The sequence below is a fragment of the Myotis yumanensis genome, unplaced genomic scaffold (genome assembly GCF_028538775.1).
Source record: "Myotis yumanensis isolate MYYU_CA2020_CCGP unplaced genomic scaffold, mMyoYum1.0.hap1 SCAF_1, whole genome shotgun sequence".
Lineage (NCBI taxonomy): Eukaryota > Metazoa > Chordata > Mammalia > Chiroptera > Vespertilionidae > Myotis > Myotis yumanensis.
Genome location: NW_027223752.1, coordinates 145,850,337 through 145,864,822, shown reverse-complemented (window position 1 = coordinate 145,864,822; position 14,486 = coordinate 145,850,337). Strand labels below are relative to the sequence as shown.

The window sequence follows — 14,486 nt, the reverse complement described above, 5'->3', positions numbered from 1 at the left end:
GAATGAATTTTTTAAATGTGGCGTGTGTGGCCTTATTGTAGTCTTTTGAAAGAATTTTGAGAGTAATCAGAAATTTCCTTATGCCCCTTGAATCTTACCTTCACTTAGCCTTTGTCAGCCTTGGAAGCCAATGTCCCTGTATTTGCCTCAGGGTGGAAGAAATATCAGCAACTTAAAACAGGCAGATGACACCATCTGACTGGCAGAAAGTAGCACTGATTTGAAACAACTGCTGATGACATTGAAAGAAGAAAGTGTCAAAGCAGGATGGACCTGAACATCAAGAAGACATAAGTCATGACTACAGAAGAAATACACCATTTTAACATAGACAATGAAGACATTGAAATTGTTAATGATTTTGCTTACCTTGGTTCAGTGATCAATTCAAATGAAGCCAAGAAATCAGGAGAAGACTGAGACTCAGAAGAGCAGCAATGGAAGAATTAGGAAAGGTCACGAAGAGCAAAGATGTGACGTGAATTTACCCTCAGATAATGTTATTTTCACTTGCACACCACTCAGACCTGGGACTTCACAGTTCAGGTCATACCTCCTGCATCTCTGAGATCATCCACACCCTCATATTTCCAATTACTATGTAGGGATGTGAAAGTTGGACAGTGAAGTAGGCTGACAGGAAAAAAATAATCTATTTGAAATTTGGTGTTGGAGAAGAGCTTTGTGGATACCCTGAACCACCAGAAAGAGGAACAAGTGGGTTCTAGAGCAAATGAAGCCTGAAATATCACTGGAGGCAAAATGACAAAACTGAAGGTACCTACTTCGGGCACATCGTGAGAAGGCAGGGTTCTTTGGAAAAGACATTAATGCTGGGAAAAATAGAAGGCAGCAGGACAAGAGAAACACCAAACATGAGACGGATTGACTCCCTAAAAGAAGCCACAGGCATGCGTCTCCAGGAGCTGAGCAAAGCTGCTGGGACAGGACACAGTGGACATCACTCATTCACAGGGTCTCCAGGAGTCGGAGCTGACTCAATGGCAGATAACTCACACATCCTCTTGTTTTCTCATATGCTCCTGATCCTTGTATTTATTTTTTATTTTTAGAAGCTTGGAACCTACCAGACCTGAGTATAGACCAGTGATGGTGAACCTATGACACGCGTGTCAGAGGTGACATGCGAACTCATTTTTTTTTGGTTGATTTTTCGTTGTTAAATGGCATTTAAATATATAAAATAAATATCAAAAATATAAGTCTTTGTTTTACTATGGTTGCAAATATCAAAAAATTTCTATATGTGACACAGCACCAGAGTTAAGTTAGGGTTTTTCAAAATGCTGACACACCGAGCTCAAAAGGTTTGCCATCACTGGTATAGACCCATTGTGAAAATTTAAGATACAGTCAGGAATATACACAGAGACTCCTAAGAGTGTTAAGGGATAGCCTCAGTAGAACCAAAGCTGTAAACATATCATCCATTTTATGACCTTCCTCCATTCTGATTAAAATGATCTGAGGGATTTATGTTGTCATTGGCCTTAGAAGTCCCAGTACTTAAGGGAAATGTAAGTGGCTGGGTAGGTTTAAGTAGACTGGAAGGAAAGGTGCAGAAGGATCAGACTATACTTTCTGGGTGCTTTACAAATAAGAATTAACCTGTGGTTTGATTTGCATTTCCCTGGTGATTACTGATGTTAAGCATCTTTTCATATGCCTGCTAAAAATATCTATTCAAGTCCTCTGTCCATTTTTAATCAGGTTTTTTATATTAAGTTCTGGAAGTTCTTTATATAATTTGGATATTAACCCCTTATCAAACATTTTTTTATATATTTTTTATTGATTTCAGAGAGGGAGAGTGAGATAGAAACATCAATGATGAGAGAGAATCATTGACTGGCCGCCTCCTGAACGCCCCCCACTGGAGGTTGAGCCCACAACCCAGGCATGTGCCCTTGACTGGAATCAAACCTGGGACCTTTCAGTCCGCAGGCCAACACTCTATCCACTGAGCCAAACCAGCTAGGGCAGCCAAACTGGCTAGGGCTATCAAACATATTATTTGAAACTATCTTCTCCTATTAAGTAGGTTCCCTTTTCATTCTGTTATTGGTTTCTTTTGTTATGCAAAAGCTTTTTAGTTTGATCCAATACCATTAATTTATTTTTTATTTTGTTTATCTTGCCTGAGGAGATTAGTCCCCCCAAATATTGCTAAGACTGATGTCAAAGACTTTACTGCCTATGCTTTCTTCTAGGTGTTTTGCGGTTTCAGGTTTTACATTCAAGTCTGGCTATTATAAAAAAGACAATAAATAACAAGTATTAGTGAGGATGTGGGGAAAAGAGAACTCTCATATACTGTTGATAAATGTAACATGGTGCAGCCACTATGGAAAATAGTATGGAAGTTCCTTTAAAAATTAAAAATAGAATTATCCTACAATCCAGAAATCCACTTCTGGGATTTATCTGAAGAAAACAAAAACATTAATTAAAAGACATATATTGTTAATTGCAGCATTATTTATAATAGCCAAGCATGGAAGCAACCTAAGTGTTCACTGATAGATGAATGGATAAAGATGTAATGGAATGTTACTCAGCCATAAAAAAAAAAAAGAGGGAAATCTTGCCATTTGCAACAAGGTAGATAGACAATAGACATAGAGGATATTATGCTAAGTGAAATTAAGTCCAACAAAGAAAAACAAAATCCATATGATTTCACTTACATGTGGAACCTAAAAACCAAAACAAATGAACAAACAAAGCAAAACAGAAACAGACTCATAGAAACAGGAAACAAACTGTTGGTTACCAGAGAAAGGAAGGATTGGGGGTGGTGGTGGTGAAATAGATGAAGGGAATTAAGAGGTACAAACTCCCAATTATAAAATAAATAAGTCATAGGGACATAATATATTCATAGGGAATATGGACAGTAATATTGTGATAACTTTGTATGGTGATAGATGGTAAGTAGACTTATTGCAGGAATCATCCTAGATAATAAAAGTGTAATATGCAAATCGACCGAACAGCCAAACAGCAAAACGACCATCCGGAAGACCATCCGGAACCACGCTATGACACCCACTGGCACCAGGCCAGCCAAGGTAGGTGCGATGTGATAGGTCAGGGCCTGGCCATCGCCCATGATCCACCAGCCAGTGGCTGTGGTGGGTGGGCGGGGCCTCCCTCTGGGAGGGAAGCTGGTGCTGGCAGCTGGGGGAAGGAAGGCCTACTCTTGCCTCTAGTTTAATACACTTGTATATAAATATCAAATCACTATGACATACACCTGGAACTAATAAGATCTTGTATGTCAATTATACATCAACTTTATAAAACTGAAAAAAGAAAAAGAATTAACCTGAAAAGCTTCTACCATAAATAGGCACCCATGTTGTGGTTGCTGGACAAGCCACTGGAGCTTGCCAACAAGCTAATGGAGAGTAGAGGTTGAAATAAACATGAAACAAATAGAATGATTATCATGGCATTTCAAGAAATAAAATAACTTTGTGGAAGATGAAGTAAAGAGAAATGAATGGGAGTCTGGGAAGGATCTAGATCAAGAAGACCTTATAAGCTGTGTTAAGGAGTTTGACGTAATATAGAGCAGTCATTTCCAGAATGGGTAAGAAGATGTACTGGGGTATAAGAAGAAAATATGAGAACTATCATCTATATTTTGTCTCATTCTTATAAAAATTTGTATGTCTTATACATTTTTATAATGTATGTAAGTGATTAATACAGTAGCACTACCATAGCACATCCTTACAATATATAAATAATTAATCACAGAATGGAGAGCCATTGAAGGGTTTTAAGTAGTGGGTAGCATAATCAAGTTTGCCATGTAGAAAGGATACTGAGGTGGCAGTCTGGAGAATGGATTGGAGCAAAGCAAGATTACAGGCAGGGCGACTGACCAATCAGAAAGCTGCAGCAGTAGAACAGCTGGGAGATAATGAAGGCCTGAACTGGGTGGAGGTTCAGCAGATTGGAGAGATATTTTGGGGAGAGAATTCCTAGGTCTTGGTGACTTACTCAATATGGGGCTTGGAGAATCCAGAGAAACAGATGGTAGCAAGGATTTTGATCTTGGTGTCAGGATGAATGGTGGGCCTATTTACTGCAGTTTTAAACAAGATAAGGCATGGAAATTGTCCTTAAATTTGGGGACAATGGAAGTTACTGGTGAAAATGACTAAAGAGAGTTTCAGTGTGAGAGTATGGGCCAGAATGTAGTGTGCTGAAGACTAAATAAAAGTGAAAAAATAGAGACACCTATTTTGGGCAACTTATTTAGTTGGGAATGATAGAGAGAGCAGGGGTGATTGATTTATTTATTTATTTATTTATTTATTTATTTATTTATTTATTTATTTTTAGATGGGAATGCCTTTCTTTCCTTGTAAGGAATCTATCTAGTCTCTCCTTTTTATTCTACTTTCAAACTATTCTTTTCAGAAATGTATCCATCTTCATCCTATTCATCATTGTTTTCTCACCTTCCCTGTTACTTTAAGAAAATCACTCAGTTTTACTAAGTCAAAGCTATTTCTTATAATAGATGACTCATATAAAAGAAATGATGGTGATTCACCTGCAAGAAGGGAAACGAAGTTTCCAGGTAATATTAGATAAGGACACAAGCCAGGCAGCCTCTAAAACCTTTGGGAGCACTTAGATGTTTCCTCCAGTGGTTCTCAATCTTCTGGCCCTTTAAATACAGTTCCTCATGTTGTGACCCAACCATAAAATTATTTTCGTTGCTACTTCATAACTGTAATGTTGCTACTGTTATGAATCATAATGTAAATATTTGATATGCAGGATGGTCTTAGGCGACCCCTATGAAAGGGTCGTTCCACCGCCAAAGGGGTCGCGACCCACAGGTTGAGAACAGCTGCTAGACACACATAACATTTCCATCTGCCTACTCCCCTTTTCTACATTGGCCCTGAAAATCATAAAACACCACTTTAAAAAATTGTCTTGATATTCATTATTTTTTTGTGCTCCCCTACGCCCCCCCCCCCCCCCCCCCAGTATTTTGGCTTTGTGCAGGCTTTTGAGGGCCCACCTAGGGAGTAACAATCTGCCCACAAAGGGAAAGGCGTTTTGAGGTTTTGCTTTATAGAAGCCAACCTGAGGGGCTTGTGAAACCTCTGGGAACCCAGGGGCCCTGGGAAGTGACCTATTGGGGGTATGGCGCCTTCCTTGGTTTCTTTTGGGCAGGGAGTGACTCCACCAGTGAGGAGAGGGTCACTGCTTTAACCGAGAACATTTGTTAAACATCACTCAAACTCGGGACCAGGGGGAAGTTCAAGTTAAATCCAGGCAAGCAAGCCTCTGGGGGCCCAAGCAGCCCAACACCCAAGCCTCTTCTCTCCCCCACCCCCACCCAAAGCACCCGCCTCCGCTAGGAAGTTCCAGCCTCCAGTGACCTGCCTCTGCTCTCACCCTTGAAACTGGGTTGGGCTGTGCAGAGGCCCAAAGCCTCCCCGACTTCCTTCAGACGAAGTGCATAAATAATATACTGTAGTTCCCTGGGACACCCCGCGCCCCCACCCCCCCAACCCTCCACCCCCACCCCGCTTCTTTCTCTGCCCACCCCTACGACCTGGGTCTGCACCCTAGGTTGGCTGCTCTTGCAGCAGCGGAGAAAGAGCGAAACGGGGCAAGTGGCAGCGGCGACTGAACACCCCTCCTTTGTCCCTTCCACAGCGGCCCCCTCCCGGGCGTTTGTGTGGTTGACACCTGCAGCACGGGCGGCCGCCGGGCCTTCCCGACACAAGGCGCTGGTACCTGAGCCCTTGACTGGTAATGCACCATAAACAGCTCCTTTCAGGCTCTTTCAGATCGGGAGCGCGGAGGTCACCGTGTCTACAAACCCCTCTGTGTCCGCCACGTCTCCTGGGCCCCGGGTGCCCGGGCCTCCAGCCGCGGAGCACGCCGATCCGTGGGAATCCCAACACTTGTGCTCCTGCCGGGCGGGCGGGCGGGGCGGGTGCGGGGAGTGAGCCCGCCGGCCCTCCCCCCGCCTCGCCGCCTCCGCCCGCCCCGCCAGCTCACAGAGAGCAGCGAGTGGAAAGAAAGGGTGTCTGCGCCCTCATACGTTCTCAGAAATCAAATGATAAGGCAGAAGGGGGTCCCACCTCCCTTGGCCGTCGCCCACGCGGCCCCGAATGTAGCTCGCGGGCACTGGCCCGGACACGCCACGCCCTTCCTCTCCCGGCTAGGGCAGTCCGAACCCAAGGCCGGTCTGGAGGAGGCGCGATCCCGGCTCCAGGGAGGCCCCAGCTCAGCGCTCGAAGCCCTTCGAGGGCCGAGAGCCGTGGGTTTGGGGAGGGGAGTTGTAGGTGTGGCCCAGGTAGCCCAGTGAATGAGACCTGGGTCGATGCTGTCGGCCGCGAAGGGCTTGTCACCGGCCAAGGTGGCGAGGCAGTTCTTGGCCATCCTAGGCCAGCTTTAGGTCACGAGCTCGGAGCGCGCGGCCCTAAGACTGGGAGGCGGATAAAGAGAAAGTGTCCTCATTGTTCCCCCTACACATTGTCCCAATGCGTCCCCGAAATGGGGGAAGGGCAGAATGTCGCGTAAGGGAGAGAACCCACGCAAACCAGACCGCTACGGCACCTTCTTTTGCCAACTACCCTTCCCTCTGCCCGGCTAGTCTGGCAACGGGGAAAGAAAGCCGAGAAGGGGGTGCAGTGTCCCGCCTGGCCGCGCCCCGGGACCGTGGGCGCCAGCGACCGCGGTCACCCAAGCCCCATGGGCGAGCCGGCGGCGCATTGGAGAGCCCGTGGGAGGGCGGAGGGACCGCGGCGCCGGAGGAAATGAAGGGCGGGAGGCCTGCGCTCTGGCTCCGCGCGCCCCCTCCCGGGGCTGCAGGGAACGAGGTTACCTGGGGAGCTGGGCTTTGTCGGCCACTCTGGCTCTCCGCGGTCCCAGAACTAATTAAACGCCTCTTTTGGCCGAGGGAAGCCTTTCGTTCGCCGGGAGTGGGGCGTGTGGGGGGCGGCATGTGGGCACGGGAATAATCAGCCCCATTCTTGCGCATCTACAAAACCCGACGCGCAGCGAGAAGTGAACAGCGGCCTGCTGGATGGCGGTTTCAAAAGGCGACACCTGCAAGCGCGGCCGGTTGTGAATTGAATGGAGTCAAACGCGGCGCCCGCCCATACCTGAGCCCCGAGCTATTAGTGTCAGGCGCGCCCGGTCGCCTGGGAGGGGAGCGCGCGGCCGGCCGCCCGAGCTGAATGCGACAAGCTGCGGCGCGGCCGCTCCATGGGAATGTCGCCACTTGTGCCGCTCACGGTCGGGAGGGGGTGCGCTGCCCTTTCAGAGACAGACACAATTAGGCAAAATGCTCAATGAACATTATAAATGATGTGCGATCGCTCTGCAGATTGCCTGGCAAATCAAATTATATGGTCGCTCGCGGGCGATTTCCATGTGCTTTTAAAACTTAAACAGGTATTCGCCGATTTAAAAGGGGGAAAGGAGGCGACTCAGGGATTCCGGAAAATACGACTGAAAGACTCGGTGTTGAATATTCACACTTCCCCTTTGTTAGAGATTGACTTCACAATGGGCTTGGGGAGGGGGTGCGTTTGGACGAGACACATTTTTTACTGTCTTACATACTGCAGTGGACGGCACCAGAAGTTTGCATTTATTACAACTCACAATTACAGTGGGACCCTGTTTTTCTTTTAAGCCTAAAATTTCTCTCATAATGAATGACTTGAGAGCTACTGTCATTCTAATCAGATGGAAGCTGGCCCGGGTGGGCTTGGGGAGGGGTTGAGGAGAGACTCGAGCTTCTCCCTGGCACTGATGCTAACGCGGAGGGAGCTGGCTGGGGGAAGCCATCGCTCCGCGCTCTGTACAGGCCCCGCGGCTCCCTGGCTGCCCAGTGGCCTCCCTGCCGCCCGCTGCGCTCAGGGACTAGCAGAGCTCCGGCTGAACAAGAGTAAGCAGCGCCCGGGGCAGTGCGCCCAGGGCGGCGCAGGCAGCAGCATCCACGCGGGCATCCCCCTCTCCCCCGCTTTGGCGCTGCGCTCTGCGGCTGGAGACTCCGGGAGGAGAAGGGGCAGCTGGAGGCGCCCAGATTGCGCGGAACCCTGGCGAGGCCAGGAGCCGCGCTGCAGGCCAGGGGCTGTTGGCGAGGAAGAGCAGAGGGGATTTTAGCTTCTTAAAAAGGAAGCGGCAGCAACCCGCTGCCTCATATTCCTCCGACCTCCATCTCATTTTCGATTTTCTACCCTTTTGGTTTTCAGATCATTGGGCCCGAGGGAGGGGTACAGAGTTGTGGATCCTGGAGACAGTTGGGCAAATACAGGGACTGCATCTTACTGAGGAAAAACCAGCAGAAAGAGAGGATGGAAATCTAGGTTGTGGGCTCACCTTCGTCACTGACTCACTATTTTATCTTGGACGAGTAGCTTAACCTCTCAATTTCCTCAACCATGACATGAAAATATTATACACAAAACTCAGGGATTCAAAAGCTATTAGAAGAACAAACACTAGAAAACCAGAGTTTAGAGCCTCGAGCACCTCTCCCATCTCCCTTTCCAGTCCGTGCTCAGGAGTCTGTCTCTCCTTGTCCGGACAGGAGACAAGGAATACTCTTCCCAACAGCTTCCTTGTGCAAAGAGGTGCTGAGAATGACACTAGCAGAACTCAACCAACATGAAGCTCATCTGGCAGTGTGTGTGTGTGTGTGTGTGTGTGTACGCCTGTGTTCAAAGGGAGCAGGTATCCAGTAAATAGACCATTTTCATCTCTCGTTGTCAAAAAATTTTCCTGCTGATACCAGAGACCAGGCTATGAAGAGCAATCTATAAAATGCATTTTAAGAATTAGGAAGGAGTGTTTCATTTACAAAGAACATTTCTTTATTGTAGTTATAGGCCTGAAAGTATCCAAAGGAGGAAAGGTCCAAGACCCTAGACAAGTCAGATGCGCTGGCCTTGGTGCTGAAGGTAAAGGCCATGGCTCTTGAGGCAACCTCCCTCAAAGCAATGACCATTGTCAGGGCCTGCTAAAAGAAATGCGACCAAACCCTTTTAATACCTCCCTTATTTCGTGTGTGTGTGTGTGTGTGTGTGTGAAATGGAAATAACATGTGAAAGCCACTAACACGGTGCCTGGAACATAAACAGTTGCTCAATAAATTTTAGTTAATTACTTTGGGGGGCGGGGGGGGGGCGGTCCACAGTGCAATATACAGAACGTGTAACATAGAAAGCCACACCTGAAACCTATATGTTCATGCTGACCAATGTGACTCCAATAAATTTAATTTAAAAAGTAAATTTAGTTCATTGAAAGAATATTTGGATATCTTTCTCTCAATCTCTTTCATTACTTATTAAATTCAGTGTGGGAAAATTTTACTAAATAATAGTCACATAATGTCTTAAAGGTACCCAAATTTTTTCTAGCTTTCTTTCCACCATTTGATGTGAACATTATTTAGGGAATGTTTACTCAAAACTGTGCTCCCTGGTAGTATTTAGCTTCTGTACTATTGCTGGGCCCAGCATAGGGTGATTCCATCTCAGGTAAAGAAATGAGGACAGGGACAGAGTGATCTTGAACTGGTACATCTGCTTTTAATTAGTGACTCTATTCTGAGGTCTCTGAAGAAACTCTGTTGGTACGGGGTTAAATGAGTGACCAGGCTTCATGCTGTCATTTGTGGGGAACATTTCCCTTGGGTTAAAACATGGTCAAAAGATCAAGGACCACTATTTCTGTTCACTTTTCTGTCATAGATCATAACAAGTATAAACCTATTTCCACAACCTTCTCGTTCAAAATAGATATCAAATAGCATATGCAAATATGTATACTTAACAAGATAAGAAAAAGAGTAAACGAGAATATTTGGGTTTAACAAAAAAAAACTAAGAGAGAACTGGGATTAAGTTCTGTACACTTGCTAGAGATGGTCTAAAGTTTTGGCTCCAAGCTTCCCAGCAGCCAATGCAAAGGGGAAGCACAATAAATGTCATGATTCAGAGTGTAAGATACATGTAAACTGGTTTCTCACAGAAAAACAACTATGTATGATACTGAAAGCTAAGAGAAATTTCTTTCCCATGCTTCCCCATAAAATGATGTCTTGAACAGTGACCTTAACAATGTTCCCAAAGCAAATAGATTTGAGTTGTGTAGGCTGGTTCCTAGTTGTGTCGCTAAGTGTAACTCTACAATATCCCCTGAGTAAGAATAAAACTGCTGAGAAAGGATCTGGCAAATGCCATATTACCCATACTCTTAATGGGATGTTGCACTCTGAATGCGGAGGGGAAACCATTCCAGTTGTTGTAGCTTCTGAAATATTTGTAGAAATACTCTGGGTACCCAATCTGGTATCTGAGGTAAGATCAATGAGGGGCTGCCCTTGGAAAAGTGGTATTAGCCTGCACAGGAATCATCAAAGCCATCTCTGGGCCAATGCTTCAGTTTCAGTGCTCATGAAAATATCTTTTAAACTCCACATTCCTAGGCTCCAGAGATTCTGATCCAGTTGGTCTGGGTAGTATCAAATACTTGTATGTGTATATGTGTGTGTGTGTGTGTGTGTGTGTGTGTGTGTGCATATATATATATATATATATATATCCCAAAAATGTATACACACTTAAATAGCTGATAACTCAATTTTGAAAAATAAATGCATTTTAATAAACACTGCCTTCATAATTGTTCAAAGTGTGCATATACATGGTGTATTATATATGGTGTGTTATATATGGTGTGTTACATATATAGTGCATTATACAGTATTTATACACTAGAGGCCCAGTGCATGAAATTTGTGCACTCGGGGCGGGGTGTCCCTCATCCAAGCCTGCACCCTCTCCAATCTGGGACCCCTTGGGGGATGTCTGACTGACAGTCCACGGGGATCGGGCCTAAACCAGCAGTCAGACACCCTTCTCACAATCTGGGACTGCTGGCTCCCAACTGCTCAACTGCCTGCCTGCCTGATTGCCACTAACCACTTCTGCCTGCTAGCCTGATCACCCTCTAACCACTCCCCTGCCAGCCTGATCAACACCTAACTGCTCCCCTGCCGGCCCAGTCGTCCTCAACTGCCCTCTCTTGCCAGCCCAGTCACCCACAACTGCCCTCCCCTGCAGGCCTGGTTGCCCTCAACTGCCCTCCCCTGCTGGCCATCTTGTGGCTGTGGGTGCCATCATCTTTGAGGGTGTGGCAGTCAATTAGCATATTCCCTCTTTATTAGATAGAATATAGTGACATATATATATATTTTTTTTTTGAATACCCTGTGCTCCCTAAAAATGTATACACACTTTAACAGCTGATAACTCATCTAATTTTTACTCCTTTTCAGGTTTAACTGATTTAAAATAATGGATGAAGCTAGACTACTAGTAAGCTCTGAACAAAGAAAATTTATCCACTAGACTTCTTTTTTTATTATTAATTAAATCTTTATTGTTCAGATTATTACATTTGTTCCTCTTTTTTCCCCCCATAACTCCCCTCCACCCAGTTCCCACCCCACCCTCCTCTCTCACTCCCCACCCACTGTCCTCATCCATAGGTGCACGATTTTTGTCCAGTCTCTTCCCGCATCCCCCTCACCCCTTTCCTCCCCAAGAATAGTCAGTCCACTCCCTTTCTATGTCCCTGATTCTATTATAATCACCAGTTCATTCTGTTCAGATTATTCACTTGATTTTCAGATTCACTTGTTGATAGATGTGTATTTGTTGCTCATAAATTGTATCTTTACCTTTTTCTTCTTCTTCCTCTTCTTAAAGGATACCGTTCAGCATTTCATATAATACTGGTTTGGTGGTGATGAACTCCTTTAGCTTTTTCTTATCTGTGAAGCTCTTTATCTGACCTTCACTTCTGAATGATAGCTTTGCTGGATAAAGTAATCTTGGTTGTAGATTCTTGGCATGCATCACTTTGAATATTTCTTGCCATTCCCTTCTGGCCTGCAAAGTTTCTGTTGAGAAATCAGCTGACAGTTGTATGGGTATTCCCTTGTAGGTAATTGAGTCTCTTTCTCTCGCTGCTTTTAAGATTCTCTCTTTGTCTTTTGCTCTTGACATTTTAATGATGATGTGTCTTGGTGTGGTCCTCTTTGGATTCCTTTTGTTTGGGGTTCTCTGCACTTCCTGGACTTGGAAGTCTATTTCTTTCACCAGGTAGGAGAAGTTTTCTGTCATTATTTCTTCAAATAGGTTTTCAATATCTTGCTTTCTCTCTTCTTCTGGCATCCCTATAATTTGGATGTTGGTACGCTTGAAGCTGTCCCAGAGGCTCCTTACACTATCTTCGTATTTTTGGATTCTTTTTTCATTTTGCTTTTCCAGTTGGGTGTTTTTGCTTCTTTGTATTTCAAATCATTGACTTGATTCTTTGATTGTCTAGTCTGCTGTTGGGATTCTGTATAATATTCTTTATTTCAGTCAGTGTATGCTTAATTTCTAGTTGGTCCTTTATCACAACCTCGAGGGTCTCATTAGATTTCTTGTAGGTCTCATTAAGTTTATTGGCCGTTTCTAGAAAATTCTTGAAAAACTTTAAAAGTGTGGTTTTGAACTCTATATCCAGTGGCTTGGGCGGGGCGGGTCCCATGGGATCAACAGGGCGGGGTTAGCAGTTATGGCTGCTCTCAGAGGCCCAGCTTCTCAGTGTCTCAGCAATCGCTGCAAGCCCCTCCAAGAGAAAGCTGCCCTCAAGTTCCGACCAAAGCCAGACAGTCCCGCTTCTCCCGTATGAGTCTGGGTCCCCAGAGATTCGCCTAGAACTGGGGCTCATAGCCTGAGACTCCCTCCCAATTGAAAACGACAACCGGGCCCTCAGCCACCAGCCCGCTCCATGTGCGCCTCTGTACCTTAGTATTTTACTTCTGCACTGCGCCTCCTCTGAGTCTCGGTATGCTTTTCTCTTTCCTTCTAGTTGTAGAATTTCCACTCAGCCAGCCTTCCTGTGGTTCTGGATGATGTCCGTTCTGTGTTTTAGTTGTATTTTTTTTAAATATATTTTATTGATTTCTTACAGAGAGGAAGGGAGAGGGATAGAGAGTTAGAAACATCGATGAGAGAGAAACATCGATCAGCTGCCTCCTGCACATCTCCCACTGGGGATGTGCCCGCAACCCAGGTACATGCCCTTGACCGGAATCGAACTTGGGACCCTTCAGTCCGCAGGCCGACGCTCTATCCACTGAGTCAAACCGGTTTTGGCTAGTTGTATTTTTGAAGTGGTTGTTCGAGGCAGCAAACTCTGGTGTTTACCTATGCCGCCATCTTGGTTTTTCTCTAGACTTCTTTATGGGGATACATAAAAGATAAAGTTTACAGTACAAAAATGGCAACAGTTGGTGAATTGAGGATGTACAAATACCAAACAAAATTATTCTTTAAAAAAAATATATATATTATTGATTTCAGAGAGGAAAAGAGAGGGAGAGATAGAAACATTAATGTGAGAGAGAATTATTGATCGAGCCTGAAACCCAGGCATGTGCCCTGACTGGGAATTGAACTGTGACCTCCTGGTTCATAGGTCGAGCTATATATTTTTTACACTGTACAACCCCCTTCATTGCTCCCAGCCCACAGGTAAGGAAGCTGGGCAATGGTTTGAGGCTGCAATTTACCCTGGCATAGATGCACTATGAGAGGCCCACAGAGAAGGGCCCAGGATCAATCCATTGTCTTGCTCTGGGAGGAGCTATTCTAAATGACCTAAGATGAGCCGGTTCAGACTTATTAAGCTCCTTGAACTCTGACTCTGGAAAAGAGACAGACTCTGGATAAAAAGCCTCAAAAAGGTACTATTTTAGGTTTTAGAAACTCCATTTCCAGGGGTGAATTCTAAGGAAATAATTTGAAATATGTAAAAAGCTAAACACAAAGTTCTGCCATAATACTATTTATAAATAGAAAAAAAAAAAAAGTGTAAACAACCCAAATGCTAGTGAACTATGTGATCAGTGAGATAATCATATGGAGTGTTTGTAATTACTTTGAAAATGTTTACAGGATAATGTTAAGTGAAACATATAAATTTAAATAAAAATGGTCATCTACAGTCACAAAGAAAAATATTTTAAAAACCAATCATAGAAAAGGATTAAAAGGAAATATAAATATATCAAAATGTTAACAGTGTTTTCCTTTGGGAGAAAGAATTAGAGGTGATATTTTCCCCAGTTTTCTGATTTTCTTCAATGTTCTCTTAGGCTCATTAATATGTGTTATAATAAAAAATCAAAAGTAAGAATAGTTCAAAGGTAAGGAATTTTCTTTTAGGGAAATTGTTCAGAATAAAAATTTTAAACTTTCTTTGAAAAAGTGTGAACTAGGAGGCCTGAGGAAGCAGGATGGGCCTATAAGGGGTCAATGGGAGGAAAAAAAGGGAACATTTGTAATACTTTCAACAATAAAGATTTAAAACATTTTTTAAAAAGTGTGAACTATAACACACAGACA

General features: G+C 44.5%; 1 non-coding gene across 1 annotated transcript; it reads right to left on the bottom strand.

Moving 5' to 3' along the window:
* Positions 1 to 13,577: 13,577 nt before the first annotated feature.
* LOC139001381 (small nucleolar RNA SNORA42/SNORA80 family) lies at positions 13,578 to 13,714 on the bottom strand. Its single transcript, XR_011469976.1, has one exon. It is a non-coding gene; the product is annotated as a small nucleolar RNA SNORA42/SNORA80 family (small nucleolar RNA).
* Positions 13,715 to 14,486: the final 772 nt, after the last annotated feature.